Source organism: Pinus tabuliformis, chromosome 3_1 (assembly GCF_031772625.1).
Source record: "Pinus tabuliformis cultivar Carrire ecotype Pingquan chromosome 3_1, CPIR1, whole genome shotgun sequence".
Lineage (NCBI taxonomy): Eukaryota > Viridiplantae > Streptophyta > Pinopsida > Pinales > Pinaceae > Pinus > Pinus tabuliformis.
The window spans coordinates 596,154,586-596,165,635 of record NC_142301.1 but is presented as its reverse complement, the minus strand read 5'-3'; the positions used below and the strand labels follow the sequence as shown (position 1 = coordinate 596,165,635).

Genomic DNA, 11,050 nt, shown 5'->3' with positions numbered 1-11,050 from the left:
CCGTTCCTTCCAGCCAAAAATAATGGCAATTCACGCCGTTTTTCTTGTGGAAAAAGGAGGACGGGGTTACTGCACAAGATCATGTACTTCCTGCAACAACACAAAACTCAAATGAAAGCAAAGGTGAGCTGGATGACGCCAAGATGACACTAAGCGACGCAGAGAAAATTAGAGTTGAGATGATGATCAAGAATGGTGGCATTCACATTGTAGCATTAAGTTCAGATTCAGAATGCGAATGTGAGGTTAATTACGCAGCAGGGAGTTCGGATGCATAGGGAGTTCATGTAATGTGATGGTCTCTTCGGTGGCCATGGACGCAGAACAGAGCAGAGTTGGACTTGAGAGTTCAGGCGATGTGATGGCGGCCTTCTTGATTGTTTGTGGCGTCTGCTGTGTTGTTGATGGCGGCCTTCTTGGTTGTTTATGGTGTCTGCTGTGTTGTTTTTGTTTTTTATAATTTTATGGTGTCTGCTGTGTTGTTTTTGTTTTTTATAATTTTATTTTTGGCTTACTGTTTCCATCGATTTTGGTATTGTTGGCTCTCTGGTTATTCTCTTCTGAATTTTAAGCATGGCCATGGTTCGATATCTCTCCGCTTGGCTTCGCTGTTACCAGTGGTTTTCATAATTTTATCCATTGGGGTTAATGAATGGGAAATGAAGACGGTCCAACCCAGACCCAAAAAAGCAGACGAGCGGGATGGAGGTGCTGATGGGCATCTGAGCTAGTGGCAACTTCCCCTACCTTTTCCATAAGCAGGAGAAGCACCGATTGCACGTGAAAGGAGCATTCGCAAGTATAGTTTCCTCATCGAGATGTGCGAGCCGAGTCCCAAGCAAGGATCAATGATGCCATCGCCTTTTCGTCTGATTCGTATTATTTCGGTCACTAGCCAGGTATCTAAGTGCATAAAGCCCTAAGGAATAGCCAGAATCTCACGCCTGGGCTTGGCACTCCGATCTGAATCGAAACAGCCGATGCAGATTCCACTGATGCAATGGGCACAGGTGAAGATACAAATTATAATGTGATTTGTTTTAAAGTTTAGAAATCTTCAAATTATAATGTGATTTGTTTTAAAGTTTAGAATCGATGCAGATTCCACTGATGCAATGGGCACTGCTTCATTTCTCTCATTTTTAGACACAAATTATAATGTGATTTTTTAAATGAAATTATAATGTGATTTCTTTTAAAGTTTAGAACCAGCAATGTGAAGGAGCCATTTAATATTTTGGTGGTCTGAGAAGGAAAGAGAAAGGTCCATCAGCTTTTGGTCCAAAACCTATGGATCATCCTCATTTCAAGCACAAGCACAGTTAATCTCTTCCTGCCCTCAGGTTGTTTTGGTCTCTTTTTAATACATTTTTATAATATGTTACTGGCTCTTTAATTTTTTTTTAGATATTTTTGTTATTTTTTTAATATTTGTTTTACATGATTTTTTGGTTTTATTTTTGTTAGGTTCAATGCGTGGGAAATTATCTCTAGCCCTAGCAGTGGGGCCAGGAGAAGGTGAAGGAGGAGGTGCAGTGGAGGCAGGGGAAGGCGAAGGAGGAAGTGCAGTGGAGGCAGGGGAAGGCGAAGGAGAAGGAGGAGGTATTTTCGGTTAAATTTAACTCCCATTCTTCTACATAATTATATCAGAAGCATTTTTAAGAATTTATTTCATGTGCCTTGTAATGCAGGTAAATAAAGGTGGATGTGCACTGTTGAATCTCTCTCTGCCTCTCACAGAGAGGCAAAGGGTGGAGTGCGAGTCCTCTTTGGGATCAAAACCCTGTAAGCCTCGTCATTTTCTCCTGACATATGTAGGGTGTACGAGTTTCTGTTTTTGCATAGGATGGACTTACTTCTACCTGTAATTTGTGTTAAATATTTTCTTGTAATTTACAATTTATGGTTAATATCTCATTTTTTTCAGAAAATTTCTTTTAGGCCTTCGACTCCTTTGGGGTGGTGGGAGCAAAAGCGAATTGATAGGTGGATGCAATAAATGCTGCTATCTCGCCGAACACATTCGGCATTAGTAATCATTCGGGAAACACACGGGTATCAGAGGGTTAGTAAGGAAAGAACACCTTCGATCGACGGAAACACATTCCAACACATCGATCGGGAAAGCATCGAAGGAAGGGTAAGCTCCCAATTTCTCATGAGTTTTTGTTTTCTTGGTGTTTTTTAAATATTTCTCATTATATTTTTCTGGTTTTGTTTTTGTTGTGTTCAATGGGCCAGGAAATTAAGGCTTAACCCAAACAATTCAACTAATGAAAGTTCCAATGCTCCATGGGTGTAGTGGGTGCAATGTGTGTTTTGAAATTCAAAGGGGCTATTCAAGGTTTATGATTTCTGGTTTTTGCAAAATGTACTTATTTCTACTTAAAGTCTTTGGTCTCTCTTTCTTTCCCTATATATATTCCATGAAGTCAAGTGCATATTTGATATTTTAGGAAGAAATCAAAATATAGATATATAGATTCCTTCCATCACTCCCAATATACTTTGCCACTTTTGTTTGTTCCTCAGATTTTACCACTCCAAACAGACTTAAACAACTAAATTTACACTAATTAAAATGGCCCATGTAAATAGTCTTCCAAAGGCAAAAGACAATTGTTGGCATGAATACAAATAATACTCAAAACATTAAAAACCAACTATCTTCTAGGAAGTTTCAACTTTCTTTAATAAGAAAACTATTTCTTCATACAATAAATTCTTCCACCAGATTTGCAAATTAGTCCAAAAGGATTTTGACTAGTTTCAACATCGTTGCTTGCAATGGCAGTTTTCTTTTGAGAGATCAGTCCCCTATAAACATGCAGAAAGGAGAATTACAGATTTAGATCTCACCTCTGTAATTATTTCCATGATTGTAATTTAGCTTAAGCCTAGTGTAAGGGGCTCATTGAACTTCATCCCAAGGATTCTCCACCAATAATAATCAAGTCATCTCCAACTACATTAACAATAGTTCTTACCAAAGATTAACAAATGCTCAACCCTCTTTCTATTTGACTCCATTTGACTCCATTTTGCCATTTGCAAGATTAACAAGAAATCTGACATAGTCCCTATGCATGAACATCTGTCCCTTATAGGCACTTCCATCCTTATATATAGTTGCATCTATAGGTTAAGGCCATGTATAACCTATATGTTCAACTCTGCCTACCCACGACTCTGTTACACATAGCCACAATAAATGCTTCATTTTTGTTGGGTATGGTCCAAGACCCTTTATGCTTACCCAACAAAATGATGGGTAACTTCTGGTTCCAACTTGGGGACTAGTGGTCCTCTCGAGAACACTTGGGAACCCCAAAATATCATCCTTGCTTCAACATGTGGTTTCTAAAATGAATTTTGTATTCCAGCTTGGGACTAGTGGTCCTCTCGAGAACACTTGGGAATCCCAAAATATCATCCTTGCTTCAACATGTGGTTGCTAAAATGAATTTTGTAATCCAGTGAAGCCACCTCAAGATCTCCAAGGTGTAATGACCTTTTCCCCTGTGTTCTTGATTGCTAAAGAAAACAAAGCCATGTCAAAATGTGATTGCTTGCATGAAAATCTTTCATTTTACTTCTAATCCAATCCTCCATTGACTCAAGAGCTATAATCACTTTTCTCCACAAGCCTTCATTCCTTTTCATTCTCCATAAACTTTTTGTTGCTAAATCTTGTTCAAATAGATGAATATTCTTTAATTCCTCTATACTCTTTATGGTTTTGCAATCTTTTTCCTCTTAAAATATGGTATTCCTTCCCTTTATATTTTTCTTGTCCACTGGAAGCTAAAGCACGTTTGGTATTCCTTCCCTTTATCTTTTTCTTGTCCATAGGAAGCTAAAGCACCTTTTTCTATTTTTTCCCAACATTCCTTTTGGTATCTAAAGCTAAAAAATGCCAATAAATAGGTATCCCCTCCAAAACTAATTTGACCAAAGTTAGCTTGCCTTGGATAACATCGGTAGCAAGAATTAGTCATCCTCTCTTCAATTTTTTTCATAGAGCCAACTCCAATCCTTGAATCTGTAGTTAGTAGGCTTGAGGAAAAACCTTAGATATTTTAACCTTGCATCAATATTTGAGCAAACTGTCTCTCTACCTTCCTTTAGGCTATTGAACAACACTAAGGATTTATGAACATTCACATACATCCATTTTGCATACTCAAGGATCTCTTTATACTTTTCTACTTCCACAATTGTTCACATGCCGAACAAATTTTCTTCATTTACAAATAGTAAATAGGACAAGGAGAAATAGGTTCTCATTTTAATACCCTTTATAGTACCTTCCCTTTTAGATGCATTCACCATTCTAATAAATAAGGAGGCATAGGGCATCAAACAAATTTTCTTCATTTACAAATAGTAAATAGGACAAGGAGAAATAGGTTCTCATTTTAATACCCTTCCCTTTTAGATGCATTCACCATTCTAATAAATAAGGAGACATAGGGCATCCCCACATTAGACCCCTAGGAAGTTGAGAAAATGCACCCCATAATCTAATTTACTACTTAAGATCTCATCCCAATTTGAATCAAAATAATCCCATGATCTAACTAGCTCACCTTGTAATAAGCCTTAGCTAAGTCTAATTTCATCATAATAGTTGAAATTTTTTACTTTTTCTTATATGTAGTCCTCGTTGTGCTATTCCTCACCACATTGTGAAGAAAACCAAACAACTCTTTTGAGACAAAGTCAGGGGGAATTCTTTCTTTTAAGCCTATTTGTTGTAATTATTGTTGAAATTTTGTACACAAAATTGCATAGTGAGATAGGGCTATAATCATCAAAATTTTATGGATCATTTTGCTTTGGAAGAGCTATAAATGTTTCATTCAATGCAATAATACTTCACTCTAAACTCTAGATTTTTTTATCACTCTCAGCTACTCCTATTCTAGGAGGTCACAAAAACACAAAATTTTATTGTCCAACTATGTGGACTTAGTCTATTTGGTTTCTTAAAAGATTGTAGAATTGATTTGAGTCCCTCTTTGGTTACTTTAGCTTCAAGTTCTTCATTTTGTTGTTCTTCAATCACTATTATGTTTGCCTTAGGAGGTTCTTGGAATAAACTTTTGAAGTGCTTTACTCCTCTTAATGCCATCTTTGAGAATTTTATTAGCTTCCTCCCATCTTTCTTACTTATCTCCCATGTATTTTTTGATGTTCTTTTGATGTTTCATGTAGTTTTGGAAGAATTTAGTATTTTTGTTGCCCTCTATAAACCAAGTAGCCCTATTCTTTAGTCTCCACTCTACTTCTTCCTGCTCCAATAGATTCATTTTTATTTCTTCTAAATTTTTTAGATTAATATTCTCCTTTTTTGTAATGATTCGTTCCTTTTATGTTTCAAACAATTTCTTGATCTATTCCTTGGTCTCAGTAAGCTTTTGTTGAGCATTCTAGGAGTTTTTCTTTTCCCACTATGTTGTTGAGCATTCTAAGAGTCTTTCTTTTCCCACTATGCTATTATGTTTTAAACTTTCATCAAATTTATTCACGATAGATAAATAGTTGTCTCCCTTGTACAAGGTTCATATTTCTTCCAATTCTAGGTGATCAAATTTCTATAACCTTCTTTTAGCAACTTATGGTTAAATTTGAAGGGTTTAAGGTGCTTCTCATCTTTTTCAAATTGTAACAATATGGCTAGATGGTCTAAATGTCTCCTTAACCTTACCCATGACTCAAGTCATTCAACATGCTCCAAAATATATTTTGCTACCAAAACCCTTTCTAATCTGCTTGATACCTGCTCCCTTCCTTTTCTAAAGTTCCTCTATGTTGGAACCAAGTTAATAGGCTCCACATCACAAAGCCCCGAATCTTCAAACCTCTAAGGTAAGTAATGTATCAACGAGTTGTTAGAATTTTGGGTACTAGACTTAGTGCACACACACACACTAGATCTGATAACTTCTTATTAACTTTACACACCTAATGAAATTAACACATTGATGTGTTTAACTAGAAACAAATGTAGCACAACAAAACTTATAAAACCAACAATTAGATCATGCACAATAAACACACAATTTTAGCCCCAAATCATAATTCTTATTAGTCCTTCAACAAGAACCTAGGGTTCCCATACCAAGGAAAATGACCCTTTTATAGTGCTTAATAAAATGCCAAGTACAAGGGAAAACTTACATATAAAAACCCTTATTTTGACCCATAGAAAATTACTCAAAAAAATAATAGTTGAAGGGGAACTTGTAACTTGCTCCCCTGGAGATTATGGTTGCCTAGAAACTCAAATGTTGAACTGGAATCAACCCCAAGACAAGCTTGGCCTCCTTGAGTGCTTTCTACCCTCTCTCCCTGCTCATGACCTCTCTGGCAATTGTATGGCCTATGCACTTGTCAAATTGGCCCAAGGAAATAACTCGGTCTCCACAACAAATCGACCCCTCAGCTCGGTCCTTCTCTTCTTGTTCGACTTCCCTTGAATTTCTCTATAAATCTCCCCTAGCAATTTCTCCTCAATCTTCTTTTTTCAACTAGAGCCTCTTCGCCCTCCGTAGGCCCTCTTGGCCCTCTATAGGCCCTCTCGGCCTCCACAGGTTCGAGGCCTACTCGACCTTCTCCTCCACAAGATGCTATCTTGCCAACCTGCCACAGGCCCTCTCGACCTTCCATAGGTCTGAGGCCTACTCGATCTTCTCCTCTGCAAGATGCTCTCTTGCCAAACACCTTCCATAGGCCCTCTCGACCCTGAAAGGTCCGAGTCCTACTCAACATCCTCCTCCACAAGATGCTCTCTTGCTAACCACCTTCCATAGGCCCTCTTCGCCCTCAAAGGGGTTTGAGTCCTAGTGGGCCTTCTCCTCCATAGGCCCTCATAGCCCTCCAAAGCTATGAAGCCTACTTAGCATTCTCCACAATATGCGCTCTTGTTAGCCACCTTCCACAAACCCTCTTGGCCCTTAAGGGGTTTGAGGCCTACTCAACCTTCTCCTCCACAAGATGCTCTCTTGTCGACCACAGGCCCCCTCCATAGGTTTGAGGCCTACTTGGCCTTCTCCTCTATAAGAGGCTCTCTTGTTGACAACAAGAATGAATCACTCACCCTTGTACTTATACTTTTCCAAAGGGTGCAATACCATGGGTCATCGGAATACCGTGGGTCTATGGGTGTAAAGCCCCATCACTTAGCTCACTTTCCCCACATGTGAGAATACTCCTGATGCTACCCAAAACATCAACATTGGTCTTGTTTATCATGCACCCCACCCTTGCCTAAAAAAAATAAATAAACTTTTCCAACCTTCATTGCCATATTTAGATCATCCCCTATGATGACATTTTTTTACCATTGCCTACAATTTAAAATTGTCCTAAAACACTTTTCTATCTCCATATGGGTCGTAAATATCGATGAAGGAAAAGGCTTTCTACAATTCCTTGGACCCTTGTTGAGTTTGGATACCTGTAGGTATAAGTGATTATGCTCTATAGAATTATTCCATTCGGTTAGTGTGGAAATTTCCAATGCAAACTAACTTAATGCAAAACATAATTTTTTTTTTGTTTTGTTTTTGAATTAAAATACTTTATATTACTTCAAAAAACTGGATCCTTCCAAGTCTGAGGCCTAGCCTACTTTCTCCTCCACAAGATGCTCTCTTGCCAACCACCTTCCACAAGCCCTCTCGACCTTGAAACATCTGAGGCCTACTCGACATCCTCTGCCACAAGATGCTCTCTTGCTGACCACTTTCCATAGGCCCTCTTTGCCCTCAAAGGGGTCTGAGTCCTACTGGACCTTCTCCTCCAAAGGCCCTCTCAACCCTCCAAAGGTATGAGGCCTACTCAACCTTCTCCTCCACAAGATGCTCTCTTGTCATTCACCTTCCATAGGCCCTCTTGGTCTTAAGGGGTTTGAGGCTTACTCGGCCTTCTCCTCCACTTCACAAGCTCTCTTGCTGACAACATGAATGAATCACTCACCCTTGTACTTATACTTTTCCAAAGGGTGCAATACCATGGGTTTATCGGTGCAAAGCCCCATCACTTTGCCTACTTTCCCCACATGTGAGAATACTCCCGATGCTACCCAAAACATCAACATTGGTCTTGTTTGGTATTTGCCCCACACTCCCCTAAAGAAAAATAAAACCTTTCCAACCTTCATTGCCATATTTAGATCACCCCCTATGATGACACTTTTTGACCACTGTCTTCAATATGAAATTGTCTTAAAACACCTTTCAATCTCCATATGGCTTGTAAATATCGATGAAGGAAAATACTTTCTACAATTCCTTGGACCCTTGTTGAGTTTGGATACCCATGGGTATAAATGATTATTCTCTATAAATTTATTCCATTTAGTTAGTGTGGAAATTTCCAATGCAAACTAACTTAATGCAAAGCATTTTTTTTGGGGTGAATTAAAATACTTTATATTACTTCAAAAAGCCTAGATTACATTGAAGACAACTGATACCCAAAGGGAGAAATAGAACACAAAGCTTGACCTCTGTTGCCATGAAGATCTACAAATACTATCAAGAATAAAAAACATATACACTACTGCCATAACAGGCTTGGAAGCCACCACATACAAGTTAAAACCAGATACAAGAGACCAAGTTACAAGAGAGAACCTAAAACTAATGCCTGCCCTCGTAGTCACCTAGGAACACAAATAAATGGCCAAAACACCATGACAGGAGAGACTATTATCATTGGCCCAACAACCAGCCATTTTACCAAAAAATCATAGCATATGCATTGCACCATACACTTAAAGCCAAAGATAACAAAGAAAACATCAAAGCCTGAAACTGGAAACCATAAGTAAACCTCAGGAACACACGACTGCGAATCAACTATATCGCTCTCATCAATAGAGAAATAGACCACCAATGGAGACAACCAAAAGGTTCAAGAGAGACCGAGAACTTGCCACCCACTCGCCCTGCTCACTGTTCATTGTCTGAGGAGGAAATATTGGCCAAAATCCTTGCGCTAAAGCCACAAGGATCCAACTGTGAAAAGTTTTGAACTTAACACATCAAAAATCCCTACTGCTATTTTTGGTTTATTATCTCCTACTTGTTCTTTACATTAACAAGTTATTTAATCATATAAAATCGAAATAAACACAATAGAAGCCTTCACAAATACACAAATCAACAACTGAAATAAACCAAGACAACACAAGGGACACTGTTATTTTTGGACAATTGTCTCCGAAAAAACTCAATGCGGGAAAATTGGTGTAGCAGATATCACGGTTTTATTATTATGCAGATTTCTGAATACAACTAGGGTGCCAGAAATGGCTCACCCTTTAGAGATTTTCCTTGGTAGAAGTACCTTGCTTCGGAGACAAATATTTTGGCTAATTTAGCAATCGGATGATTGGCCCCACAATGAATTCCATTGTTCCTTAGTTGGATAGCGAAAGTTGCTCCAAGCTAACTTTCGGAAGTGCGTCACCCTCCAAGGACTGTGTCTGCCTCTCAGCTCTCAGTCTGCCCCACAGAAACACCACATCGCAACTCCTTTAGCCCAACGTCAGCTGGCAAAAGTACCTTACTTTGAAGGCAAATATTTTGGCTAATTCAGCAACCAGATGATTGGCCCCACAGTGACTTCGATTGTTCCTTAGATGGACAACGAAAGCTGCTCCAAGCTAACTTCCGGAACTGTGTCACCCTCTACGACTCTGTGTCTGTCTCTCAGCTCTCAGTCTGCCCCACAGAAACACCACAACACAACTCCTTCAGCCCAGCGTCAGCTCTGCTAGCCTCTACGTTTGCCTGCATCAGCTTCTCAGCCTCCTGCCAAACTCAGCCCAGGCTGCCTCTGCGACAGCCCAGGCTTCCTCTGCGACAGCCTAGGCTGCCTTTGCGTCAGCCCAAGTTGCCTCTGCGTCAGCCCAGGCTGTGTCTGCGTCATCTCTCTGACACTTTCTCTGCCTCCTGCTGAAGTGCCCTTCGCTGCGACAGACAATTTGTTTGATTTCTTCAGCAAACCTCGCCCCAAAAAATTGAACTGACTGATCAACTTGGTGTGTCTCCAACTACCCCTCAAACCTTCTCTTATACTTTTACCGTCTACAATCAACGACCAAGATTAAGTCCCTAATCAACGATTAAGATTAGATCTGGCTTGACCCTCATTATTTAGAAATTTCTCACCCATATTATATTAACACATTAATATTTTAATTTTCCCAAGTTTCGACTTTAGGAACTCTAGTAAAAATATTAATTATTTTAATATCTCTTCATCCGAGTGGAATCTCCACAAACGATTTCTGGGTTTTGGAGATCTCACGTGCCTTAGCCTCTCCACCAAATTTCATGGCTAGAGCACATCTGATGCCACCAAAAATCAACACTCCCTCTTAGCGAGCAATGTGCTTTAGTAAAGCTTCACCATAGAAACATCACACTGACCTCCACATTGGTACCTGTGTTGATGCTTGGCCTGCTACCTCACATCCTCTGCACTGCTGCTTCCTGTACTGCTACCCATGCCACTGCCACTGCTACATCTATACTGCAACTCCCTCTCAACACGCTGCATCATGCTGCCCATAGCACTGCCACTACTAACTGTTGCACTGCAACTCAGTTACCGAGAAGTAGGTAACTGATTTCCCCCAAACACTGAAATCCCGGTTAGTCTATAAGCCTCGTGATGCTGAAGCTACCTCTCCTGCTATCCTATGCTCCCTCTGCTTCCACTGCGATACTGCAGACACCTCTGTGCCTCTCGCATTGCTGCAACCTCTACTACGCTACTACAGACTTCTGCACTCTAGCCATGTTGCTCCACCACACTTTGCTCCACCTGACTCCTGTCATCATGCTACTGTCATTAAGGGCTCCCGTAACTGGATGTGATACAAGAGTTTGGGCACCTCAAGGATCTTGCCCCTGTTCTGTAGTCCTTTTGAACTATAGCTCTAGATCACCCCACCTCCCTCCTAGAGATGTGGCTTCCATCTCTGCCAAAATGAATGCCAAACTAGTTCTCTTCTCACTCTTTCGCTGCTGCC

General features: G+C 39.8%; 1 long non-coding RNA gene across 1 annotated transcript; it reads left to right on the top strand.

Annotated features, from left to right (window-relative positions):
• The first annotated feature begins 578 nt into the window (after nt 1-578).
• LOC149188419 (uncharacterized) lies at nt 579-1,593 on the top strand. Its single transcript, XR_016256267.1, has 3 exons — nt 579-1,010; nt 1,207-1,343; nt 1,468-1,593. It is a non-coding gene; the product is annotated as an uncharacterized LOC149188419 (long non-coding RNA).
• The last annotated feature ends 9,457 nt before the right edge of the window (nt 1,594-11,050 follow it).